This window comes from Haliotis rubra, unplaced genomic scaffold, assembly GCF_003918875.1.
Source record: "Haliotis rubra isolate DU_JTF1 unplaced genomic scaffold, ASM391887v1 Scf1375, whole genome shotgun sequence".
In the NCBI taxonomy this organism is placed as follows: Eukaryota; Metazoa; Mollusca; class Gastropoda; order Lepetellida; family Haliotidae; genus Haliotis; species Haliotis rubra.
In genome coordinates, this window is record NW_025765309.1 from 136,321 (window position 1) to 152,704 (window position 16,384).

Here is a 16,384-nt window from a genome sequence, read left to right on the forward strand (position 1 = left end):
CCAAAAGTCAGAGACGTACAACCCACTTTGACCATATCTCCCACAAACCTTCGGACATGAAGTCATTTGTAAGCCACAACAAACACAGATTGGAGAATAGAAATGATAAAATGGCAACCACATGAACACTTTTTTGCAGCTTTCCTGACGTTTAGTTTGTAGAAATCACAGTCAACCACAACATGTTTTATTTTCGCATCCCCCGACAATCTGACTTCGATCTTTATAAGTGATTAAAGGTCCCCCGGCAGATTAATTGGCATATAACTGGCATATTGTTACAAACAACTGTTCTTGTCAAGACCTATAAGGACTATTACAACCAAATCCTTATCGTCTAAGCTGTTCCTCAAAATTAAATATGCCATTGAGAGAATCTTTCATAAAACCTCAATTGCGCAGATCGATGCTCATGCTGTTGATCAATGGATTGTCTGGGCCAGACTCGATTATTTACAGACCGCCACCATATAGCTGGGATATTTCTGAGTGCGGCGTAAAACTAAACTACACACTCTTATTCACTTCATAAAACGACAAACGTACCTGTGGTTTCTTCTCCACAATAACTAATGCCACCATAGTCATTCATGTTATCCTCAAGCATACTCTTTGTCATGCTAGACTGGATAAGCGCAACGAGAACTGGTATTGCTTTGTTGAGTGCTATGGGACTTGAAACCTATAAAACACATAAGAAAGCTTTAAGGGCAAGAAGAGATGTGTTTTCACATGAAGAGCGGTTAGCGAAGTTGGACTACTGTACTATTTAGTTCTGCGAATGGCGTTCAACAAGCTGGAGAAGATTGCTCAAACAAGCAAAACATCAGCTGTATGTACGGCAATATTTACTACTATGGAAATGTTCAAATGGCCTTAATAAAAAAGTTAGCTATAGACAAACATTGGCCAGTACTCACACTGAATGTACCAAGCGATACTACAATCCTTAGATTGATCAAGGACTCTTTAGATTGAATTGTCAACCTTTTTGTGTGGCCTGGGATTAGTCACAGTGACTAAAACCAGGTTTCTGTTTAGGATCTCCTCACTGATGTCTACAGATGCACCAGTGTCTGCAAGGAATGAAAATGTGAACATGATTAAATAGTAGCCTAGGATTTATATTCATATTAAAATATAACACAATCAGTATATTTTTTAATTTGCTTGGTTTATTTGGTATCCGTCGGATTTTGTATATCAATTGCAATATATGTAATGTAACCTCAATCACTAAATTTTTACATTTATCCCCACACCGAGCAATATCATATACACTTTGCATCGATAAAAAGTTTACCTGTGTCGGTAATATTGAAGCTGCCTGCTACAAATACAGCAGCAAGCACAGAAAATCCATTGCGCATTTCCTCTGTCACTTCAAAAATGTTCTTTCCGTTGACATTCTTAAAGGAAAAGGAATGTAACATGATGCATCTTTTAGTCTTACGTTATATGCAGTAATGAACACTTTCAATGTGACAGATATTGCTTTGAACCATATCGTATAGTAACATAGTCAAATCGATTAGTTCGTGGGATTTGCTATTTCGCTACCGCGACAAGGCACTGCATCACAATATTACCATTTCGTCAACACTTTTCTTTAGTTGCTTGACTGAGAAAGTAACTTTTATTACACCCTAGAACACTAGGTACGCAGTAACCTGACTCTCGAAGGAATCTATCTTTACATAAACTTACATTTCTGAAAGTAATTGCACTGAACGTAGGTGCAGATGAATCAATGACAAAGCTTCCTCATAATTTGTGATTACTGTAACTTAAACATTTGCTGTGGATTGCCTGCCAATGGCATTGGCATAAAGCTTACCTGATTTAGTCCCCCCTTCCTGAAAGCAAGATTAAATATGCCATAAGTAACGTGAATGAGGCAGAAGAGTTGCCACTAGAACACTATTCAATAAAAACATATGTGTCCATTCTACTGTACCTTATGATTTTATCTTTGGACACGAAATTATACACATATTTTGATAGCAGAAAAATGGAGATGCCAAATATTGCATGTTCATTGTAGACAATACCATTCAAAGAGAAATTAATATTAATTGAGTCTGACTTACATACTCGCTATGGTCACACTACTTACCGGTGTTCTTTGAAGGTCTGAAAACAACTGTGCAGTACCAGATGCCAAACCAAACTTCAGATCACCGACTATTTCGTTCTCCTTAGTGATAATAGAGATCAAGAAACGATCACCAACTGTTTCCACAGTTGCATCCGTGATACTTTCACGTGTGCAGGTTCCTGTAAATAAATTAAGAGACAATGAATACACAAACATGACTTACACCTTGTTGTAAGAGGGAATGCAGATGGGTAGTGCCACCTGGCATGGTACGGCTATATCGTAATGTACGGCATTTTGTCTTTTATTTTAACAACCACATACTTTTATGAATCAATGCATGCAAGTCCAGCTGTAGTTGCACTGCTTGTTGTCAGTCTGATCCGTTTGAGTTTTAACCACAGTTTCGGGATTAATTTATGGCATTCACTTTCATACCTGTTGTTGCACTTGTTGTTCCAGATGTTGTTGTACCGCTGGTTGTTGTACCACTAGTGGTTGTGGTTCCACTGGTTGTTGTTCCCGATGTAGTAGTTGTACCACTGGTTGTTGTACCTATTTTGGAAATATATCGCTTTATGGTAGGTTGTGACAATGTTCCTCAAAATGTCTGTTTCAGCAAGAGTCACTGATTTGTTTTCCTCTCGTCTCGTTCTCTCTTTGCAAGAACATGTTTGAGATAAAAATAATTCGACATTAAATTACCTAAATGACTGTATTGACGAATGGTTTGCGTTACTTCGTTTGCCATTGAATTTCAAACTATAGCTAGAAGTCTCCATTGTTTAATTAGCATAGAAGATGTTAATAATTTCACAACCCTTAGCAATGATAGATGAAATTTTGCTCAAGGCAAAGATTTTGATTTTTAAAAGTCAATTGCAGAAGTTTTAAGGCTCTTGAAAAATTAAGTACATCCTAATAGACCAGGACAAATAGATATATTTACCACACATCCGCCATTTTCAAGCCAGTGGAACCTTGTTGAAAATACCTCTTGAAATTGTGAAAACTAAACGCGCGAAAGGTTTCCTCGCTCACGTCATAACAAAATATGCCATACGGATATTTTATAAATAAATGTATAGTATAATTTATATATTTATTAATAGAATATTTATTACGCGCGTTTCCAGGCTTCTCTCAAATGAAGAGAAATAATTTCAATCCCTTCATTAATAACAAATACATGTATTAGTATCACTTATGCAATAAATGTTCGAACCTTGTGTTTATCATTTAAGGCTGTTTTCATTGATGCCAGTATCACAAGATCATTCATTCAGGTGTTTATAGTCCTGTTAAGATTCAGCGACTTGCTCGCGCACCTTCATTACCAAAACTGAGAGATTACAGTTAGACATAACAGCTTCTCAAACACCGCAAAGCAATCCGTATATATCTTCTAGAAATAACCGTTTCTTTCGCTGATGAAAATCTCGACCATGCAGGCAAAGACATTCAAATGGAGATTGATATAAAAATGTACCTGAAAAATACATCATGTAACAACCAAAGTAAAATCCATCACGTTTACCACCCAGACAACCTGTTGTACCTGACGATGTTGTCCCGCTTGTTGTTGTTCCACTAGTTGTTGTTGTACCACTAGTTGTGGTTGTTCCACTGGTTGTTGTACCACTAGTTGTAGTTGTGCCACTGGTTGTTGTACCACTAGTTGTAGTTGTACCACTGGTTGTTGTTCCGCTGGTTGTTGTACCAGTGGTTGTTGTTCCGCTAGTTGTAGTTGTGCCACTGGTTGTTGTACCACTAGTTGTAGTTGTGCCACTGGTTGTTGTTCCACTAGTTGTTGTTGTACCACTAGTTGTTGTTGTTCCACTGGTTGTTGTACCACTAGTTGTAGTTGTGCCACTGGTTGTTGTACCACTAGTTGTAGTTGTGCCACTGGTTGTTGTTCCGCTGGTTGTTGTACCAGTGGTTGTTGTTCCGCTAGTTGTAGTTGTGCCACTGGTTGTTGTACCACTAGTTGTAGTTGTGCCACTTGTTGTCGTACCACTTGTTGTTGTTCCTAAAATCAAGACCGTTATCATGGAAAGTTGGCATTCTTTTGTTTCCATGTGCTATCGCAGTACAATACAAGATTTTCTTTCTTTGTATTCAACACTTCAAACTTCTTGAATTGGTTTGTTCTGACAGGATGCTACGGCTAGTGAAAGCCTTCCAAGAAATATCTCCCCAAAACAAAACATACCAAGCCCATACCATACTCCGCTCTACGTACTAACTGCAACATAATGAAACGCACAAGCGTCGAGGGGTAGATTCAGATCAGCAACGAACATAAAGGCCGTTGTCACAGGCATCAACCATACGCAATTAAGTTGTCACATGGAATGTAACAAGATCAAAGATTATATGAGGTCAATGTTGTGTTTGGACGTCATACACATGATCATGAGAGCTACCAGCGTATTTCATGGAAGCAAACTCATGTTCATGATTATCCAAGAATTCATGCGATCCAAGATGGTTCACGTATCAAGAAACAACGTTTCGTGCATTTAATGTAAGGAATGATATATTATCACTTGTCGTTTGAAAGGTATTACTTGGTCCTTATTCATATGGCGACTGTTAAGTGATTTTTGTGTGATACTCCACTATATGGTTTGCTGCACTCTAAAACCTACCCGCCTTAAACCTTAACCACTCCCCTTACGGTCACAGCAAGGGTAAAAATCGTAAACGTCGTTATAAATCATGTCACGTTGTATCGCAGGACGTAAGATCAAACATTGTGCTCATTCAGAGAAGTGTTCTCGTTCCTGCTTATGATACACTGACTTGCTTTTACTCAAGCACCTTCTCAAAATACTACATTATATATATCTATATCTCTCTCTATATATACACACATATTTGTGTGTGTGTGTGTGTGTGTGTGTGTGTGTGTGTGTGTGTGTGTGTGTGTGTGTGTGTGTGTGTGTGTGTGTGTGTGTGTGTGTGTGTGTGTGTGTGTGTGTGTGTGTGTGTGTGTGTGTGTGTGTGTGTGTGTGTGTGTGCATGTGTGTGTGTGTGCATTGACGAAATAACCCGTCCTTGGAGACAAATAAACAAAAAGGGGAAATGATCAGAGAAGTACCTGAAAAATAAACCATCCTGTCACCACCTTGTTATCACCAAACAAATATCCATCTCTTATATAACGCTCTTCTACCTGAAGCTGTTGTGGCACTTGTGGACGTGCCACTGATTGTTGTACCACTTGTTGTAGTTGTTCCACTAATAGTTGTTCCACTGGTTGTTGTACCGCTTGTTGCAGTTGTTCCACTAATAGTTGTTCCACTGGTTGTTGTACCGCTTGTTGTAGTTGTTCCACTAATAGTTGTTCCACTGGTTGTTGTACCGCTTGTTGTAGTTGTTCCACTAATAGTTGTTCCACTGGTTGTTGTTCCACTGGTAATTGTACCACTAGTTGTACTTATGCCACTGGTGGTTGTACCACTAGTTGTAGTTGTGCCACCGGTTGTTGTACCACTAGTTGTGGTTGTTCCACTGGATGTTGTACCACTAGTTGTAGTTGTGCCACTGGCTGTTGTTCCTAAAATTTGCACGGTTATCAATTGGTGATATATTTGTGAATACTCTTCCTTCTGTCCTCATGTATACCAGGCTCTTTGTCTCCATTCTTGAAAGAGGGCATTCGTTTGTTGCCAAACTGTTCCAGCATCATAGTGGATACATTCAGTCCTTATACTGTATACTGGGCAATCATAACACTTATTAATAGCGCATTCTCAAAAGACCGAACAGAATTTGTTTATCTTCAAGAACACATCGCTTCTTCCCCCAATAAAACATCCGACCATGGAAACAAATAACCAAAAAGGGGAAAAGATCAGAGAATGTACCTTGGAAAAACATCATGTAACCAACATATACAAACCCATCACTTATACAACCTAAAACTTCTTGTACCTGAGGATGTTGTTCCGCTTGTCGTCGTGCCACTGGTTGTTGTACCACTGGCTGTTGTACCGCTTGTCGTTGTCCCACTGGTTGTTGTACCGCTTGTTGTTGTTCCACTGGTTGTAGTTGTGCCACTGATTGTTGTACCACTAGTTGTAGTTGTGCCACTGGTTGTTGTACCACTAGTTGTAGTTGTGCCACTGGTTGTTGTACCACCAGTTGTAGTTGTGCCACTGGTTGTTGTACCACCACTTGTAGTTGTGCCACTGGTTGTTGTACCACTAGTTGTAGTTGTGCCACTGGTTATGGTTGTGCCACTGGTTGTTGTACCACTTGTTGTTGTTCCACTGGTTGTAGTTGTGCCACTGGTTGTTGTACCACCAGTTGTAGTTGTGCCACTGGTTGTTGTACCACTAGTTGTAGTTGTGCCGCTGGTTGCTGTACCACTAGTTGTAGTTGTGCCACTTCTTGTTGTTGTACCACTAGTTGTAGTTGTGCCACTGGTTGTTGTACCACTAGTTGTAGTTCTACCACTGGTTGTAGTTGTGCCACTGGTTGTTGTACCACTTTTTGTACTGCTGCCTCTGGTTGTTGTACCGCTGGTTGTTGTTGTTCCACTTGTTGTTGTACCACTAGTTGTTGTACCACTGGTAGTTGTGCCACTGGTTGTTGTACCACTAGTTGTAGTTGTGCCACTGATTGTTGTACCACTAGTCGTAGTTGTGCCACTGGTTGTTGTACCAGTAGTTGTTGTTGTGCCACTGGTTGTTGTTCCACTGGTTGTTGTGCCACTAGTCGTAGTTGTTCCACTAGATGTTGTACCACTAGTGGTAGTTGTGCCACTGGTTGTTGTACCAATAGTTGTTGTACCACTAGTTGTAGTTGTGCCACTGGTTGTTGTACCACTAGTTGTAGTTGTGCCACTGGTTGTTGTACCACTAGTTGTAGTTGTGCCACTGGTTGTTGTACCACTAGTTGTTGTTTTGCCACTGGTAGTTGTGCCACTAGTCGTAGTTCTGCCACTGGTTGTTGTACCACTAGTTGTAGTTGTGCCACTGGTTGTTGTACCACTAGTTGTAGTTGTGCCACTGGTTGTTGTACCTCTAGTTGTAGTTGTGCCGCTAGTGGTTGTTCCACTTGTTGTTGTACCACTACCTGTAGTTGTACCACTAGTTGTTGTCCCACTGGTTGTTGTACCACTGATTGTTGTTCCACTGGTTGTTGTGACACTAGTCGTAGTTGTGCCACTGGTTGTTGTACCACTAGTTGTAGTTGTGCCACTGGTTGTTGTACCAGTAGTGGTAGGTGTGCCACTAGTTGTTGTACCACGTGTCGTTGTACCACTAATTGTAGTTGTGCCACTGGTTGTTGTGCCACTGGTTGTTGTGCCACTGGTTGTTGTACCTCTAGTTGTAATTGTGCCACCGGTTGTTGTACCACTAGTTGTAGTTGTACCACTAGTTGTTGTACCACTAGTTGTAGTTGTGCCACTGGCTGTTGTTCCTAAAATTTGCACGGTTATCAATTGGTGATATATTTGTGAATACTTTCTTCTGTCCTCATGTATGCCATTCTTTAAAGAGGGCATTCGTTTGTTGCCAAACTGTTCCAGCATCATATTAGATACATTCAATCCTTATACTGTATACTGGGCAACCATAACACTTATTAATAGCACCTTCTCAAAAGACCGAACAGAATTTGTTTATCTTCAAGAACACATCGCTTCTTCCCCCAATAAAACATCCGACCATGGAAACAAATAACCAAAAAGGGGAAAAGATCAGAGCATGTACCTGGGAAAAATATCATGTAACCAACAAATACAAACCCATCACTTATACAACCTAAAACTTCTTGTACCTGAGGATGTTGTCCCGCTTGTCGTCGTGCCACTGGTTGTTGTACCACTGGTTGTAGTTGTGCCACTTGTTGTAGTACCGCTGGTTGTAGTTGGGCCACTGGTTGTTGTACCACTTGTTGTTGTTCCACTGGTTGTAGTTGTGCCACTGGTTGTTGTACCGCTGGTTATAGTTGTGCCACTAGTTGTAGTACCGCTGGTTGTAGTTGTGCCACTGGTTGTTGTACCACTTGTTGTTGTACCACTAGTTGTAGTTGTGCCACTGGTTGTTGTACCACTGGTTGTAGTTGTGCCACTAGTTGTTGTACCGCTTGTTGTAGTTGTGCCACTAGTCGTTGTACCACTGGTTGTAGTTGTGCCACTTGTTGTAGTACCGCTTGTTGTAGTTGTGCCACTAGTCGTTGTACCACTAGTTGTAGTTGTGCCACTGGTCGTTGTGCCACTGGTTGTAGTTGTGCCACTAGTTGTTGTGCCACTGGTTGTAGTTGTGCCACTGGTCGTTGTACCGCTGGTTGTAGTTGTGCCACTAGTTGTAGTACCGCTGGTTGTAGTTGTGCCACTGGTTGTTGTACCACTCGTTGTTGTTCGACTAGTGGTAGGTGTGCCACTGGTTGTTGTACCACGTGTTGTTGTACCACTAGTTGTAGTTGTGCCACTGGTTGTTGTGCCACTGGTTGTTGTACCACTGGTTGTAGTTGTGCCACCGGTTGTTGTACCACTAGTTGTAATTGTACCACTGGTTGTTGTACCACTAGTTGTAGTTGTGCCACTGGATGATGTACCACTAGTTGTAGTTGTGCCACTGGCTGTTGCTCCTAAAATTTGCACGGTTATCAATTGGTGATATATTTGTGAATACTCTTTCTTCTGTCCTCATGTATGCCATTCTTTAAAGAGGGCATTCGTTTGTTGCCAAACTGTTCCAGCATCATAGTGGATACATTCAATCCTTATACTGTATACTGGGCAACCATAACACTTATTAATAGCACCTTCTCAAGAGACCGAACAGAATTTGTTTATCTTCAAGAACACATCGCTTCTTGCCCCCATAAAACATCCGACCATGGAAACAAATAACCAAAAAAGGGGAAAAGATAAAAGAATGTACCTGGGAAAAACATCATGTAACCAACATATACAAACCCATCACTTATACAACCTAAAACTTCTTGTACCTGAGGATGTTGTCCCGCTTGTCGTCGTGCCACTGGTTGTTGTACCACTGGCTGTTGTGCCACTGGTTGTTGTACCACTTGTTGTTGTTCCACTGGTTGTTGTTCCACTGGTTGTGTCACTGGTTGTTGTACCACTAGTTGTAGTTGTGCCACTGGTTGTTGTACCAGTGGTTGTTGTACCACTAGTTGTAGTTGTGCCACTGGTTGTTGTACCACTAGTTGTAGTTGTGCCACTGGTTGTTGTACCACTAGTTGTTGTACCACTGGTTGTTGTACCGCTGGTTGTAGTTGTACCACTGGTTGTTGTACCACTTGTTGTTGTTCCACTGGTTGTAGTTGTGCCACTGGTTGTTGTACCGCTGGTTGTAGTTGTACCACTAGTTGTTGTACCGCTTGTTGTAGTTGTGCCACTAGTCGTTGTACCACTAGTTGTAGTTGTGCCACTGGTCGTTGTACCACTGGTTGTAGTTGTGCCACTAGTTGTTGTACCACTGGTTGTAGTTGTGCCACTGGTCGTTGTACCACTAGTTGTAGTTGTGCCACTGGTTGTTGTACCACTAGTTGTTGTACCACTGGTTGTTGTACCGCTGGTTGTAGTTGTGCCACTGGTTGTTGTACCACTTGTTGTTGTTCCACTGGTTGTACTTGTGCCACTGGTTGTTGTACCGCTGGTTGTAGTTGTGCCACTAGTTGTTGTACCGCTTGTTGTAGTTGTGCCACTAGTCGTTGTACCACTAGTTGTAGTTGTGCCACTGGTTGTTTTACCACTAGTTGTTGTACCACTGGTTGTTGTACCGCTGGTTGTAGTTGTGCCACTGGTTGTTGTACCACTTGTTGTTGTTCCACTGGTTGTAGTTGTGCCACTGGTTGTTGTACCACTAGTTGTAGTTGTGCCACTGGTTGTTGTACCACTAGTTGTAGTTGTGCCACTGGTTGTTGTACCACTAGTTGTAGTTTTGCCACTGGTTGTTGTACCACTAGTTGTAGTTGTGCCACTGGTTGTAGTTGTGCCACTGGTTGTTGTACCACTGGTTGTTGTACCCACTAGTTGTTGTACCACTGGTTAGTTGTTGTACCACTGGTTGTTGTAGTTGTGCCACTAGTTGTTGTACCGCTTGTTGTAGTTGTGCCACTGGTCGTTGTACCACTAGTTGTAGTTGTTCCGCTTGTTGTTGTACCACTAGTTGTTGTTCCTAAAATCATGAGTTACCAATTGATAATTTATATTATCATGAGTTATCAATTGATAATTTATATTAGTATTTCCTTGTTCCCTTACTTTTAGTATGGAAGGCTCGTTGATTCCATAATGGAAAATGGGCATTCATTAGCTGCCACGTGTTCCAGCAATATAGTACATGGTTTTCAATCCCTACACTTTACACTTGGCAACCATACTTCTTGAAGTCGCATGGAATGTAACAAGATCAAAGATTAAATGGTCTTCATTCACTGAGTTGAGAAACCTCCACGATAACATAGGGCAGTGTGTCGCGGCGTCAAACAATTAAACCAATATTGTGTGTAGACGTTATGCACATGTCCATGACAGCTACCATCCTATAACATGGCATCTAACGTTTAAGAATAGAGCCCATGCCCATGATCATCCAAAGAATTCATGCTGTCTCTGATGGTTCACGTATCTTTCAATGTCAAGAAACAATGTTATTCGTAGGATGATTGTAAGGTCTGATCTCATAGAGTATGTGGTAACAAAGACCACGCTGTTGTGCTAGGTTTTAACATTCATATCATTTCAACGTGAAGAGAACATTAGTTGTACATCCCTGCATGATACTTCACTCTATGGCTTCCTGTCCCCTAAAACATGACATACTCAACCTTTCCGCCAGTACAAGAAAACTCATTTCAATAACTTCTTTAATTAACAAATACACGTGCTAATATTAAAAGACAATAAATACAGGAATCTTAAACGTCGTTAAAATCATGTCACGTTGTTTACACATATCTCAGGATGTAAGATCAACATATTGTGCTCATTCAGTGAAGTGTTCTCGTTCCTGTTTATGATGCAGTGACTTGCACCTACTCTTTTATTACTACAATTGACCCTAACACTTATAGATAAAACCTTCTGAAAACACCGCACAACAATATGTTTAGATCTTCAAGAAAAGGCTCTTCCTTTCGCCGATAAAACATCGGAACATGGAGACAAATCAAGAAAAAGGTCAAACAATCAGAGAATAAACCTGGAAAATACATCATGAAATCAACAAAATAAAAAATGAAGTTGTACTGGTTGTAGTACCACCGGTTGTTGTACCACTTGTTGTTGTTCCACTGGTTGTTGTACCACTTGTTGTTGTTCCACTGGTTGTAGTTGTGCCACTGGTTGTTGTACCACTAGTTGTAGTTGTGCCACTAGTTGTTGTACCACTGGTTGTAGTTGTGCCACTAGTTGTTGTACCACTGGTTGTAGTTGTGCCACTAGTTGTAGTACCGCTGGTTGTAGTTGTGCCACTGGTTGTTGAACCACTTGTTGTTGTTCCACTAGTTGTAGTTGTGCCACTGGTCGTTGTACCACTAGTTGTAGTTGTGCCACTGGTTGTTGTACCACTGGTTGTAGTTGTACCACTAGTTGTAGTTGTGCCACTAGTTGTTGTACCACTGGTTGTAGTTGTGCCACTAGTTGTAGTACCGCTGGTTGTAGTTGTGCCACTGGTTGTTGAACCACTTGTTGTTGTTCCACTGGTTGTAGTTGTGCCACTGGTTGTTGTACCACTGGTTGTAGTTGTACCACTAGTTGTAGTTGTGCCACTAGTTGTAGTTGTGCCACTGGTCGTTGTACCACTAGTTGTAGTTGTGCCACTGGTTGTTGTACCACTAGTTGTAGTTGTGCCACTGGTTGTTGTACCACTAGTTGTTGTACCACTGGTTGTTGTACCACTGGTTGTAGTTGTGCCACTAGTTGTTGTACCGCTTGTTGTAGTTGTGCCACTGGTCGTTGTACCACTAGTTGTAGTTGTTCCGCTTGTTGTTGTACCACTAGTTGTTGTTCCTAAAATCATGAGTTACCAATTGATAATTTATATTATCATGAGTTATCAATTGATAATTTATATTAGTATTTCCTTGTTCCCTTACTTTTTAGTATGGAAGGCTCGTTGATTCCATAATGGAAAATGGGCATTCATTAGCTGCCACGTGTTCCAGCAATATAGTACATGGTTTTCAATCCCTACACTTTACACTTGGCAACCATACTTCTTGAAGTCGCATGGAATGTAACAAGATCAAAGATTAAATGGTCTTCATTCACTGAGTGGAGAAACCTCCACGATAACATAGGGCAGTGTGTCGCGGCGTCAAACAATTAAACCAATATTGTGCGTAGACGTTATGCACATGTCCATGACAGCTACCATCCTTTAACATGGCATCTAACGTTTAAGAATAGAGCCCATGCCCATGATCATCCAAAGAATTCATGCTGTCTCTGATGGTTCACGTATCTTTCAATGTCAAGAAACAACGTTATTCGTAGGATGATTGTAAGGTCTTATCTCATAGAGTATGTGGTAACAAAGACCACGCTGTTGTGCTAGGTTTTAACATTCATATCATTTCAACGTGAAGAGAACATTAGTTGTACATCCCTGCATGATACTTCATTCTATGGCTTCCTGTCCCCTAAAACATGACATACTCAACCTTTCCGCCAGTACAAGAAAACTCATTTCAATAACTTCTTTAATTAACAAATACACGTGCTAATATTAAAAGACAATAAATACAGGAATCTTAAACGTCGTTAAAATCATGTCACGTTGTTTACACATATCTCAGGATGTAAGATCAACATATTGTGTTCATTCAGTGAAGTGTTCTCGTTCCTGTTTATGATGCAGTGACTTGCTCCTACTCCTTTATTACTACAATTGACCCTAACACTTATAAATAAAACCTTCTGAAAACACCGCATAACAATATGTTTAGATCTTCAAGAAAAGGCTCTTCCTTTCGCCGATAAAACATCGGAACATGGAGACAACTCAAGAAAAAGGTAAAAAAATCAGAGAATAAACCTGGAAAATACATCATGAAATCAACAAAATAAAATGTACTTGTAGTACCGCTGGTTGTAGTTGTGCCACTTGTTGTAGTACCACTTGCTGTTGTACCACTTGTTGTTGTTCCACTGGTTGTAGTTGTGCCATTGGTAGCTGTACCACTAGTTGTAGTTGTACCACTAGTTGTTTTACCACTGGTTGTAGTTGTGCCACCGGTCGTTGTACCACTAGTTGTAGTTGTGCCACTAGTTGTTGTACCACTTCTTGTAGTTGTGCCACTGGTTGTTGTACCGCTGGTTGTAGTTGTGCTACTGGTTGTTGTACCACTAGGTGTTGTTGTGCCACTGGTTGTAGTTGTCCCACTGGTCGTTGTACCACTAGTTGTAGTTGTGCCACTGGTCGTTGTACCACTGGTTGTAGTTGTCCCACTAGTTGTTGTACCACTAGTTGTACTTGTGCCACTGGTTGTTGTACCACTACTTGTAGTTGTGCCATTGGCTGTTGTACCACTAGTTGTGGTTGTGCCACTGGTTGTTGTACCACTAGTAGTAGTTGTGCCACTGGTTGTTGTACCACTAGTCGTAGTTATGCCACTGGTTGTTGTACCACTACTTGTAGTTGTGCCACTGGTTGCTGTACCGATAGTTGTTGTACCACTGGTTGTAGTTGTGCCACTGGTCGTTGTACCACTAGTTGTAGTTGTGCCACTGGTTGTTGTTCCACTGGTTGTAGTTGTGCCACTGGTTGTTGTACCACTAGTTGTAGTTGTGCCACTGGTTGTTGTACCACTAGTTGTTGTACCACTGGTTGTTGTACCACTAGTTGTAGTTGTGCCACTGGTTGTTGTACCACTAGTTGTAGTTGTGCCACTAGTCGTAGTTGTGCCACTGCTTGTTGTTCCACTAGTTGTAGTTGTGCCACTGGCTGTTGTTCCTAAAATGTGCACGGTTATCAATTGGGGATATATTTGTGAATACTCATCCTTCTGTCCTCATCTATGCCACTCTTGAAAGAGGGCATTCGTTTGTTGCCAAACTGTTCCAGCATCATAGTAGATACATTCAATCCTTATACTGTATACTGGGCAACCATAACACTTTTTAATAGCACCTTCTCAAAAGCCCGAACAGAATTTGTTTATCTTCAAGAACACATCGCTTCTTCCCCCCATAAAACATCCGACCATGGAAACAAATAACCCAAAAAGGGAAAAGATCAGAGAATGTACCTGGGAAAAACATCATGTAACCAACAAATAGAATCCCATCACTTATACCACCTAAAACTTCTTGTACCTGAGGATGTTGTCCCGCTTGTCGTCGTGCCACTGGTTGTTGTACCACTGGCTGTTGTGCCACTGGTTGTAGTTGTGCCACTGGTCGTAGTACCGCTAGTTGTGGTTGTGCCACTGGTTGTTGTTCCACTGGTTGCAGTTGTGCCACTGGATATTGTACCACTAGTTGTAGTTGTGCCACTGGTTCTTGTACCACTAGTTGTAGTTGTGCCACTGGTTCTTGTACCACTTGTTGTACCGCTTGTTGTTGTACCGCTGGTTGTAGTTGTGCCACTGGTCGTAGTACCACTAGTTGTGGTTGTGCCACTGGTTGTTGTACCACTAGTTGTAGTCGTGCCACTGGTTGTTGTACCACTAGTTGTAGTTGTGCGACTGGTTGTTGTACCACTAGTTGTAGTTGTGCCACTGGTTGTTGTACCACTTGTTGTTGTACCACTCGTTGTTGTACCACTAGTTGTAGTTGTGCCACTGGTCGTTGTACCACTAGTTGTGGTTGTGCCACTGGTCGTTGTACCACTAGTTGTAGTTGTGCCACTTGTTGTTGTACCACTAGTTATAGTTGTGCCACTGGTTGTTGTACCACTAGTTGTAGATGTGCCACTGGTTGTTGTACCACTAGTTGTAGTTGTGCCACTGGTTGTTGTACCACTAGTTGTTGTTCCACTAGTTGTTGTACCACTGGTTGTTGTACCGCTAGTTGTACTTGTGCCACTGGTTGTTGTACCACTGCTTGTAGTTGTCCCACTGGCCGTTGTACCACTGGTTGTAGTTGTGCCACTGGTCGTTGTACCACTAGTTGTAGTTGTGCCACTGGTCGTTGTACCACTAGTTGTAGTTGTGCCACTGGTTGTTGTACCACTAGTTATAGTTGTGCCACTGGTTGTTGTACCACTAGTTGTAGATGTGCCACTGGTTGTTGTACCACTAGTTGTAGTTGTGCCACTGGTTGTTGTACCACTAGTTGTTGTTCCACTAGTTGTTGTACCACTGGTTGTTGTACCACTAGTTGTAGTTGTGCCACTGGTCGTTGTACCACTGCTTGTAGTTGTCCCACTGGTCGTTGTACCACTGGTTGTAGTTGTGCCACTGGTCGTTGTACCACTGGTTGTGGTTGTGCCACTGGTTGTTGTGCCACTAGTTGTAGTCGTGCCACTGGTCGTTGTACCACTGGTTGTAGTTGTGCCACTTGTTGTTGTTCCACTAGTTGTAGTTGCACCACTGGTTGTTGTACCACTAGTTGTAGTTGTGCCACTGGTTGTTGTACCACTAGTTGTGGTTGTGCCACTGGTTGTTGTACCACTAGTTGTAGTTGTGCCACTGGTTGTTGTACCACTAGTTGTAGTTGTGCCACTGGTTGTTGTACCACTAGTTGTAGTTGTGCCACTGGTTGTTGTACCACTTGTTGTTGTACCGCTTGTTGTTGTACCGCTGGTTGTAGTTGTGCCACTGGTCGTAGTACCACTAGTTGTGGTTGTGCCACTGGTTGTTGTGCCACTAGTTGTAGTTGTGCCACTGGTTGTTGTACCACTTGTTGTTGTACCACTCGTTGTTGTACCACTGGTTGTAGTTGTGCCACTGGTCGTTGTACCACTAGTTGTAGTTGTGCCACTGGTCGTTGTACCACTAGTTGTAGTTGTGCCACTTGTTGTTGTTCCACTGGTTGTAGTTGTGCCACTGGTTGTTGTACCACTAGTTGTAGTTGTGCCACTGGTTGTTGTACCACTAGTTGTACCTGTTGTGTTGTGCCACTGGTTGTTGTACCACTAGTTGTAGATGTGCCACTGGTTGTTGTACCACTAGTTGTAGTTGTACCACTGGTTGTTGTGCCACTAGTTGTTGTTCCACTAGTTGTTGTACCACTGGTTGTTGTACCACTAGTTGTAGTTGTGCCACTGGTCGTTGTACCACTAGTTGTAGTTGTGCCACTGGTCGTTGTACCACTGGTTGTAGTTGTGCCACTGGTCGTAGTACCACTAGTTGTGG

The 16,384-nt window shown here is 41.8% G+C and overlaps 2 long non-coding RNA genes across 2 annotated transcripts; both read right to left on the reverse strand.

Annotated features, from left to right (window-relative positions):
* Positions 1–1,044: 1,044 nt before the first annotated feature.
* LOC124268365 lies at positions 1,045–1,851 on the reverse strand. The gene is made up of 3 exons (XR_006896259.1): positions 1,838–1,851; positions 1,304–1,409; positions 1,045–1,076 (listed from the first exon to the last, which is right to left on the reverse strand). It is a non-coding gene; the product is annotated as an uncharacterized LOC124268365 (long non-coding RNA).
* Positions 1,852–6,913: 5,062 nt separating this feature from the next.
* On the reverse strand, positions 6,914–15,897 carry LOC124268366. Its single transcript, XR_006896260.1, has 2 exons — positions 15,828–15,897; positions 6,914–7,129 (listed from the first exon to the last, which is right to left on the reverse strand). It is a non-coding gene; the product is annotated as an uncharacterized LOC124268366 (long non-coding RNA).
* Positions 15,898–16,384: the final 487 nt, after the last annotated feature.